The sequence below is a fragment of the Triticum urartu genome, chromosome 3 (genome assembly GCF_003073215.2).
Source record: "Triticum urartu cultivar G1812 chromosome 3, Tu2.1, whole genome shotgun sequence".
Lineage (NCBI taxonomy): Eukaryota > Viridiplantae > Streptophyta > Magnoliopsida > Poales > Poaceae > Triticum > Triticum urartu.
The window spans coordinates 65,875,597-65,886,613 of NC_053024.1; positions in this window are offsets into that span (position 1 = coordinate 65,875,597).

The window sequence follows — 11,017 nt, forward strand, 5'->3', positions numbered from 1 at the left end:
CTGTTTACTCATGATGAGAAACTCGCTATTACTTTATCCTTAAGTTGTTTCCGTTCTCATTAAAGGGTGATGCTAAAACATGGTTTAATTCTCTTGATCCTGGTTGTGTGCGTAGTCCCCAGGATATGATTTATTACTTCTCTACTAAATATTTCCCCGCTCATAAGAAATAAGCTGCCTTAAGGGAAATATATAATTTTGTGCAAATTGAAGAAGAGAGTCTCCCACAAGCTTGGGGGAGGCTTCTCCAATTACTTAATGCTTTGCCTGATCATCCTCTCAAGAAAAATGAAATACTTGATATCTTTTATAATGGACTAACCGATGCTTCCAGAGACCACTTGGATAGTTGTGCTGGTTGTGTTTTTAGGGAAAGAACAGTTGATCAAGCTAAATTGCTATTTAATAATATGTTGAGTAATGAAAACGGTTGGACACTTCCTGAACCAACTCCTAAGCCAACTCCAAAGAAAAGAGGTATTCTATTTCTCAGTCCTGAAGATATGCAAGAGGCAAATAAATCTATGAAAGAAAAGGTATTAAAGCTGAAGATGTTAAGAATTTACCACCTATTGAAGAAATACATGGTCTTGATAACCCGACACAGGTAGTGAAGGTAAATTCTCTTTATAGATTTGATGAAGGTGATATTCCTCGTTATAAGTCTGCTAGCCAATGCTTAGATGAGTTTGATAAATTTTTTGTTAAACAAGAAAACTTCAATGATTATGTTGGTAGATAATTGAAACGCAATGCTGATATGCTTGAACACTTGAGTGATTATGTGTCTAGAGTTAAAGGTGAACTTAAACTTGTTACTAAACATGCTTCTATGGTTACCACTCAAGTAGAACAAGTACTTAAGGCTCACAATGATTTGCTCAATGAATTACATAATAAAAAAAATGATAATGCTGTTAGAGTTATGACTAGAGGGGGTAAAATGACTCAGGAACCTTTGTATCCTGAGGGCCACCCTAAGAGAATTGAGCAAGATTCTCACAGAACTAATGTTGATGCACCTCGTTTTTCTAAGAAGAAGAAAAAGAAAAATGATAGGACTTTGCATGCTTCTATTGAACCTATTGTTGACACACCTGAGAATCCCAATGATATTTCTATTTCTAATGCTGAAACACAATCTGGCAATGAACATGAACCTAGTGATAATGTTAATGATGATGTTCATATTGATGCTCAACCTAGCAATAACAATGATATAGAGATTGAACCTGCTGTTGATCTTGATAACCCACAATCAAAGAATCGACGTTATGATAAGAGAGACTTCGTTGCTAGGAAGCACGGTAAAGAAAGAGAACCATGGGTTCAGAAACCCATGCCTTTTCCTCCTAAACCATCCAAGAAAAAGGATGATGAGGATTTTGAGCGCTTTGCTGAAATGATTAGACCTATCTTCTGGCGTATGCGTTTGACTGATATGCTTAAAATGAATCCTTATGCTAAGTACATGAAATATATTGTTACTAATAAAATAAAGATACCGGAAGCTTAAATTTCCACCATGCTTGCTAATTACACTTTTAAGGGTGGAATACTAAAGAAACTAGGAGATCCAGGAGTACCAACTATACCATGATCTTGGAGCCGGTGTTAGTGTTATGCCTCTCTCTTTATATCGTAGACTTGATTTGAATAAGTTCACACCTACCACTATATCTTTGCAAATGGCTGATAGATCAACTGCTATACCTGTCGGTATTTGTGAGGATGTGCCTGTTGTGGTTGCAAACGTTACTATTTTAATGGACTTTGTTATTCTTGATATTCTCGAGGACGATAGTATGTCGATTATCCTTGGTATACCCTTTTTGAATACTGCAGGGGTTGTTATTGATTGCAACAAAGGCAATGTCACTTTTCATGTTAATGGTAATGAGCATACGGTACACTTTCCGAGGAAACAACCTCAAGTCCATAGTATCAATTCTATTGGAAAGTTTTCAACAATTACTATTAGAGGTTTTGAATTTCCTCTTCCTACTGTCAAGAAGAAATAAGATATTCTTATTGTTGGGGACATGCATATCCCCATTGAGGTAACCTAGTGTTATTCGAAATTTCTCCGGTTTCATGCGATTCGGAATGAGTTTGTTAACAAGACTTGATCAACCTTGCTAGTGGATTCCTTTTAATGAGCATGAGATGGATGAAGTTAGAAAGCACAACCTTTTGTACCCTCTTTTTACTTTCTATTATTTATGTTAAATAAAGTAAAAATAGTATTTTCTGTCTGTTTTGTGAATTATCCTTGCAATAAAAAATACCCCGAAAATAAAAGTTCTCCAAATACCCTGAAAATGAAATATGAATTTTTCCAGAATATTTAAGAATTATTGGCACTGAGAACACACTAGGGGGACACACCATGTGCACATGAGGGTGGAGGGCGCGCCGACCCCCCATGGGCGCGCCCCCTGCCTCGTGGACCCCACGTGGGTCCCCTCCACTTATTCTTGCACCCACACACTTCGTCTTCCTCCAGAAAATTTCATCCACCAGCTCAAACCCGAGTTCTAGCTCATCTTGCTGCCATTTTCGATCTCCTTGCTCAAAGCTCCATTCATAAAACAGCTTTGGGGGACTGTTCTTCGGTATGTGACTCCTCCAATGGTCCAATTAGTTTTTGTCCTAGTGCTTTATTTATTGCAAATTTTTTCTACTTAGGTGACCCTGTTCTTGAGCTTGCATGTGATACGTCTCCAACGTATCTATAATTTTTGATTGTCCATACTATATTATCTACTGTTTTGGACATTATTAGGCCTTATTATTCACTTTTATATTATTTTTGGGACTAACCTATTAACCGGAGGCCCAGCCCAAAATTGCTGTTTTTTTGCCTGTTTTAGGGTTTCGAAGAAAAGGAATATCAAACGAAGTCCAAACGGATTGAAACCTTCGGGAACGTGATTTTTAGGAAGATTATGATCCGGGAGACTTGGACCCTACATCAAGAAATAAAACAGGAGGCCACGAGGTAGGGGGGCGCGCTTGCCTACCCTAAGCGCGCCCTCCACCCTCGTGGGCCCCATGTTGCTCCACCGACATACTCCTTCCTCCTATGTATATCCACGTACCCCCAAACGATCAGATACGGAGCCAAAACCCTAATTCCACCACCGGAACTTTCTGTATCCACGAGATCCCATCTTGGGGACTGTTCCGGAGCTCCGCCGGAGGGGGCATCGATCACGGAGGGCTTCTACATCAACACCATAGCCCCTCCGATGAAGTGGGAGTAGTTTACCTCAGACCTACGGGTCCATAGTTTGTAGCTAGATGGCTTCTTCTCTCTTTTTGGATCTCAATACAATGTTCTCCCCCTCTCTTGTGGAGAACTATTTGATGTAATCTTCTTTTTGCAGTGTGTTTGTTGAGACCGATGAGTTGTGGGTTTATGATCAAGTCTATCTATGAATAATATTTGAATCTTCTCTGAATTCTTTTATGTATGATTGGTTATCTTTGCAAGTCTCTTCGAATTATCGGTTTGGTTTGGCCTACTAGATTGATCTTTCTTGCAATGGGATAAGTGCTTAGCTTTGGGTTCAATCTTGCGGTGTCCTTTCCCGGTGAGAGTAAGGGCAGCAAGGCACGTATTGTATTGTTGCCATCGAGGATAACAAGATGGGGTTTTCTTCATATTGCTTGAGTCTATCCCTCTACATCATGTCATCTTGCTTAAGGCGTTACTCTGTTTTTAACTTAATACTCTAGATGCATGCTGGATAGCGGTCGATGAGTGGAGTAATAGTAGTAGATGTAGGCAGAATTCGGTCTACTTGTCTTGGACGTGATGCCTATATACATGATCATACCAAGTACCCATCACATACCCTTATCTCCCGCATTACATTATTTGCCATTTGCCTCTCATTTTCCTCTCCCCCACTTCACCCTTGCCGTTTTATTCGCCCCCTCTCTCTATCCTCCCTCTCTATTTGCCTCTTTTTGTTCGCTTGCTTTTTGTTTGCTTGTGTGTTAGTTTGCTTGCTTGTCACGATGGCTCAAGATAATACTAAATTGTGTGACTTCACCAATACCAACAACAATGATTTTATTAGCACTCCGATTACTCCTCTTACCGATGCTGAATCTTGTGAAATTAATACTGCCTTGCTGAATCTTGTCATGAAAGATCTGTTCTCCGGCCTTCCTAGTGAAGATGCCGCTACTCATCTAAATAGCTTCGTTGATTTGTGTGACATGCAAAAGAAGAAAGATGTGGATATGATATTGTTAAATTGAAGCTATTTCCTTTTTCGCTTAGAGATCGTGCTAAAGCTTGGTTTTCGTCTTTGCCTAAAAATAGTATTGATTCATGGAACAAGTGCAAAGATGCTTTTATCTCTAAGTATTTTCCTCCCGCTAAGATCATCTCTCTTAGAAACGATATTATGAATTTTAAGCAACTTGATCATGAACATGTTGCACAAGCTTGGGAGAGAATGAAATTAATGATACGTAATTGCCCTACTCATGGTTTAAATTTGTGGATGATTGTTCAAAAATTTTATGCCGGATTGAATTTTGCTTCTAGAAATCTTTTAGATTCGGCCGCGGGAGGCACTTTTATGGAAATCACTTTAGGAGAAGCTACTAAACTCCTAGATAATATTATGGTTAATCATTCTCAATGGCATACTGAAAGATCTACTAATAAAAAGGTGCATGCGATAGAAGAAATTAATGTTTTGAGTGAAAAGATGGATGAACTTATGAAATTATTTGCTAATAAGAGTGTTTCTTCTGATCCTAATGGTATGCTCTTGTATACTTTGATTGAGAATAATAATGAATCTATGGATGTGAATTTTGTTGGTAGGAACAATTTTGGTAACAACGCGTATAGAGGAAATTTCAACCCTAGGACTTATCCTAGTAATCCCTCTAATAATTATGGTAATTCCTACAACAATTCTTATGGAAATTATAATATGATGCCCTCTGATTTTGAATCTAATATTAACGAATTTATTACTTCGCAAAAGAATTTTAATGCTATGATTGAAGAAAAAATGCTTAAGATTGATGATTTGGCTAGGAACGTTGATAGAATTGCTCTTGATGTTGATTCTTTGAAACTTAGATCTATTACACCTAAGCATGATATCAATGAGTCTCTCAAAGCCATGAGAATTTCCATTGATGAGTGCAAAGAAAGAACCGCTAGGATGTGTGCTAAGAAAGATGCCTTTATAAGAGCGTGTTCTTCTAGTTCATATGAAAATAAAGATGAAGATCTAAAAGTTATTGATGTGTCCCCTATTAAATCTTTGTTTTGCAATATGAATCTTGATAATGATGGGACTGAATATGATCGACCTTTACCTAGAAGGCGTTCCAAAAATTCAGATTTTGTTGATCTTGATGCTAAAATGATAAAAGTGGGATTGAAGAAATTAAAACCCTAGATGTTGCTAAACCCGCTATTATGGATTTCAAGGAATTTAACTATGAAAATTGCTCTTTGATTGATTTTATTTCCTTGTTGCAATCCGTGCTAAATTCTCCTCACGCTTATAGTCAAAATAAAGCGTTCACTAAACATATCGTTGATGCCTTGATGCAATCTTATGAAGAAAAACTTGAATTGGAAGTTTCTATCCCTAGAAAACTTTATGATGAGTGGGAACCAACTATTAAAATTAAAATTAAAGATCATGAATGCTATGCTTTATGTGATTTGGGTGCTAGTGTTTCCATGATTCCAAAGACTTTATGTGATTTGTTAGGTTTCCGTGATTTTGATGATTGCTCTCTAAACTTGCACCTTGCAGATTCCACTATTAAGAAACCTATGGTAAGATTAATGATGTTCTTATTGTTGCAAATAGGAATTATGTGCCCGTATATTTTATTGTTCTTGACATAGATTGCAATCCTTCGTGTCCTATTATTCTTGGTAGACCTTTCCTTAGAACGATTGGTGCAATTATTGATATGAAGGAAGGAAATATTAGATTCGAATTTCCGTTAAGGAAAGGCATGTAACACTTCCCTAGAAATAAAATTAAATTACCTTATGAATCTATTATGAGAGCCACTTATGGATTGCCTACCAAAGATGGCAATACCTAGATCTATTCTTGCTTGTTATGCCTAGCTAGGGGCGTTAAGCGATAGCGCTTGTTGGGATGCAACCCAATTTTATTTTTATTCCTTGCTTGTTGCTCCTCTTTAGTAATAAATAATTTATCTAGCCTCTGTTTTGGTTGTGTTCTTTGTGTTTAATTAGTGTTTGTGCCAAGTAGAACCGTTGGGAAGACTTGGGGAAAGTCTTGTTGAACTTGCTGTAAAAAAATAGAAACTTTAGCGCTCACGAGAACTGCTGTCATTTTTATTTGGAAAGTTATATTTAGTTAATTATTTTTTAAGATGATTAATAGATAAATTCCTCACATCCAGAAATTTATTTTATACTTTTTTGGGGTTCCAGAGCTTGCGCTAGCTACATATTACTACAGACTGTTCTGTTTTTGACAGATTCTGTTTTTCGTGTGTTGTTTGCTTATTTTGATGAATCTATGGCTAGTAAAATAGTTTATAAACCATAGATAAGTTGGAATACAGTAGGTATAACACAAATATAAATAAATAATGAGTTCATTACAGTACCTTGAAGTGATCTTTTGTTTTCTTTCGCTAATGGAGCTCACGGGATTTTCTACTTTAAGTTTTGTGTTGTGAAGTTTTCAAGTTTTGGGTAAAGATTTGATGGATTATGGAACAAGGAGTGGCAAGAGCCTAAGCTTGGGGATTCCCATGTCACCCCAAGATAATCTAATGAGACCTAAAAGCCAAAGCTTGGGGATGCCCCGGAAGGCATCCCCTCTTTCGTCTACTTCTATCGGCAACTTTACTTGGAGCTATATTTTTATTCGCCACATGATATGTGTTTTGCTTGGAGCGTCTTGTATTATTTGAGTATTTGCTTGTTAGTTTACCACAATCATCCTTGCTGTACACACCTTCTGAGAGAGCCATACATGATTTGGAATTTGTTAGAATACTCTATGTGCTTTGCTTATATCTTTTGAGTTATATAATTTTGCTCTAGTACTTCACTTATATCTTTTAGAGCACGGTGGTGGATTTGTTTTATAGAAACTATTGATCTCTCATGCTTCACTTAGATTATTTTGAGAGTCTTAAATAGCATGGTAATTTTCTTAAAATCCTAATATGCTTGGTATACAAGATTAATAATAAAACTTTCTTATGAGTGTGTTGAATACTATGATAAGTTTGATACTTGATAATTGTTTTGAGATATGGAGATGGTGATATTAAAGTCATGCTAGTTGAGTAGTTGTGAATTTGAGAAATACTTGTCTTGAAGCTTGTGATTCCCGTAGCATGCACGTATGGTGAACCGTTAAGTGATGAAGTCGGAGCATGATTTATTTATTGATTGTCTTCCTTATGAGTGGCGGTCGGGGACGAGCGATGGTCTTTTCCTACCAATCTATCCCCCTAGGAGCATGTGCGTAATACTTTGCTTTGATGACTTGTAGATTTTTTCAATAAGTATATGAGTTCTTTATGACTAATGTTGAGCCCATGGATTATACGCACTCTCACCCTTCCACCTTTGCTAGCCTCTCTAATACCGCGCACCTTTCGCCGGTATCATACACCCACCATATACCTTCCTCAAAACAGCCACCATACCTACCTATTATGGCATTTCCATATCCATTCCGAGATATATTGCCATGCAACTTTCCACCGTTCCGTTTATTATGACACACTCCATCATTGTCATATTGTTTAGCATGATCATGTAGTCGACATCGTATTTGTGGCAAAGCCACCATTCATAATTCTTTCATACATGTCACTCATGAGTCATTGCATATCCCGGTACACCGCCGGAGGCATTCATATAGAGTCATATTTTGTTCTAAGTATCAAGTTGTAATTTTTGAGTTGTAAGAAAAATAAAAGTGTGATGATCATCATTATTAGAGCATTGTCCCAGTGAGGAAAGGATGATGGATACTATGATTCCCCCACAAGTCGGGATGAGACTCCGGATGAAAAATAAAAAAATAGAGAAATAAAAGAGGACATAAAAAAAGAGAAAAGGCCCAAATAAAAAAATATAATGAGAGAAAAAGAGAGAAGGGACAATGTTACTATCCTTTTACCACACTTGTGCTTCAAAGTAGCACCATGATCTTCATAGTAGAGAGTCTCTCATGTTATCACTTTCATATACTAGTGGGAATCTTTCATTATAGAACTTGGCTTGTATATTCCAATGATGGGCTTCCTCAAAATGCCCTAGGTCTTCATGAGCAAGCAAGTTGGATGCACACCCACTTAGTTTCTTTTTGAGCTTTCATATACTTATAGCTCTAGTGCATCCGTTGCATGGCAATCCCTACTCACTCACATTGATATCTATTGATGGGCATCTCCATAGCCCGTTGATATGCCTAGTTGATGTGAGACTATCTTCTCCCTTTTTGTCTTCTCCACAACCACCACTCTATTCCACCTATAGTGCTATATCCATGGCTCATGCTCATGTATTGCGTGAAGATTGAAAAAGTTTTGAGAATGTCAAAAGTATGAAACAATTGCTTGGCTTATCATCGGGGTTGTGCATGATTTAAATATTTTGTGTGGTGAAGATAGAGCATAGCCAGACTATATGATTTTGTAGGGATAACTTTCTTTAGCCATGTTATTTTGAGAAGACATAATTGCTTTGTTAGTATGCTTGAAGTATTATTATTTTTATGTCAATATGAACTTTTGTCTTGAATCTTTCGGATCTGAATATTCATACCACAATTAAGAAGAATTACATTAAAATTATGCCAAGTAGCACTCCACATCAAAAATTCTGTTTTTATCATTTACCTACTCGAGGACAAGCAGGAATTAAGCTTGGGGATGCTTGATACGTCTCCAATGTATCTATAATTTTTGATTGCTCCATGCTATATTATCTACTGTTTTGGACATTATTGGGCCTTATTATTCACTTTTATATTATTTTTGGGACTAACCTATTAACCGGAGGCCCAACCCAGAATTACAGTTTTTTGCCTGTTTTAGGGTTTTGAAGAAAAGGAATATCAAACGGAGTCCAAACGGAATGAAACCTTCGGGAACGTGATTTTTAGGAAGATTATGATCCGGGAGACTTGGACCCTACGTCAAGAAATAAAACAGGAGGCCACGAGGTAGGGGGGCGCGCCTGCCTACCCTAGGCATGCCCTCCAGCCTCGTGGGCCCCCTGTTGCTCCACCGATGTACTCCTTCCTCCTATATATATCCACATACCCCAAACGATCAGATACGGAGCCAAAACCCTAATTCCACCGCCGCAACTTTCTGTATCCACGAGATCCCTTCTTGGGGCCTATTCCGGAGCTCCGCCGGCGGGGGCATCGATCACGGAGGGCTTCTACATCAACACCATAGCCCCTCCGATGAAGTGTGAGTAGTTTACCTCAGACCTACGGGTCCATAGTTAGTAGCTAGATGGCTTCTTCTCTCTTTTTGGATCTCAATACAATGTTCTCCCCCTCTCTTGTGGAGAACTATTTGGTGTAATCTTCTTTTTGCGGTGTGTTTGTTGAGACCGATGAATTGTGGGTTTATGATCAAGTCTATCTATGAATAATATTTGAATCTTCTCTGAATTCTTTTATGTATGATTGGTTATCTTTGCAAGTCTCTTCGAATTATCAGTTTGGTTTGGCCTACTAGATTGATCTTTCTTGCAATGGGAGAAGTGCTTAGCTTTGGGTTCAATCTTGCGGTGTCCTTTCCCAGTGACAGTAAGGGCAGCAAGGCACGTATTGTATTGTTGCCATCGAGGATAACAAGATGGGGTTTTCTACATATTGCTTGAGTCTATCCCTCTACATCATGTCATCTTGCTTAAGGCGTTACTCTGTTTTTAACTTAATACTCTAGATGCATGCTGGATAACGGTCGATGAGTGGAGTAATAGTAGTAGATGCAGGCAGGAGTCGGTCTACTTGTCTCGGACGTGATGCCTATATACATGATCATACCTAGATATTCTCATAACTATGCCCAATTCTGTCAATTGCTCAATGGTAATTTGTTAACCCACCGTAGAATACTTATGCTCTTGAGAGAAGCCACTAGTGAAACCTATGGCCCCCGGGTCTATCTTTATCATATTGATCTCCTACTACTTAGTTATTTCCTTTGCTATTTACTTTGCCTTTATTTTACTTTGCATCTTTTATCATAAAAATACCAAAAATATTATCTTATCATATCTATCAGATCTCACTCTCGTAAGTGGCCTTATAGGGATTGACAACCCCTATTTGAGTTGGTTGTGAGGATTTATTTGTTTTCTGCAGGTGTGCGGGACTCGCGCGTAGCCTCCTACTATATTGATACCTTGGTTCTCAAAAACTGAGGGAAATACTTATGCTACTTTGCTGCATCATCCCTTCCTCTTCGGGGAAAACCAACACGGTGCTCAAGAAGTAGCAGCATGTCAAATTTATGTGGTCAAAAGTAGTTTTAATGCATGATATGGCCTCTAGGCACTTGTAGGAGTACTTGCTATCAGTTTTGTTGAGTTTGGTTTACTTTTATTTTAAGTTACTAAAAATTTCAGAAATTTTTCAGAGGAAGAAATATGCTTAGGAAAATGTACCAAGGTGGTCCTCAAGGAAGCAAGGCCCAAGGCCCGCAATACGTGAGCCGGACAATGAACTACCAATGGAGGCTCAAGTGCGGCCTTGTGAATGGCCGTCAGAGGATTTCATGGTCCAGGAAGGCATTGATACGTCTCCGTCGTATCTACTTTTCCAAACACTTTTGTCCTTGTATTAACTCTAACTTGCATGATTTGAATGGAACTAACCCGGACTGCCGTTGTTTTCAGCAGAATTGCCATGGTGTTATTTTTGTGCAGAAATAGAAGTTCTCGGAATGACTTGAAAATCAACGGAGATTATTTTTGGAATATATAAAAAATACTGGT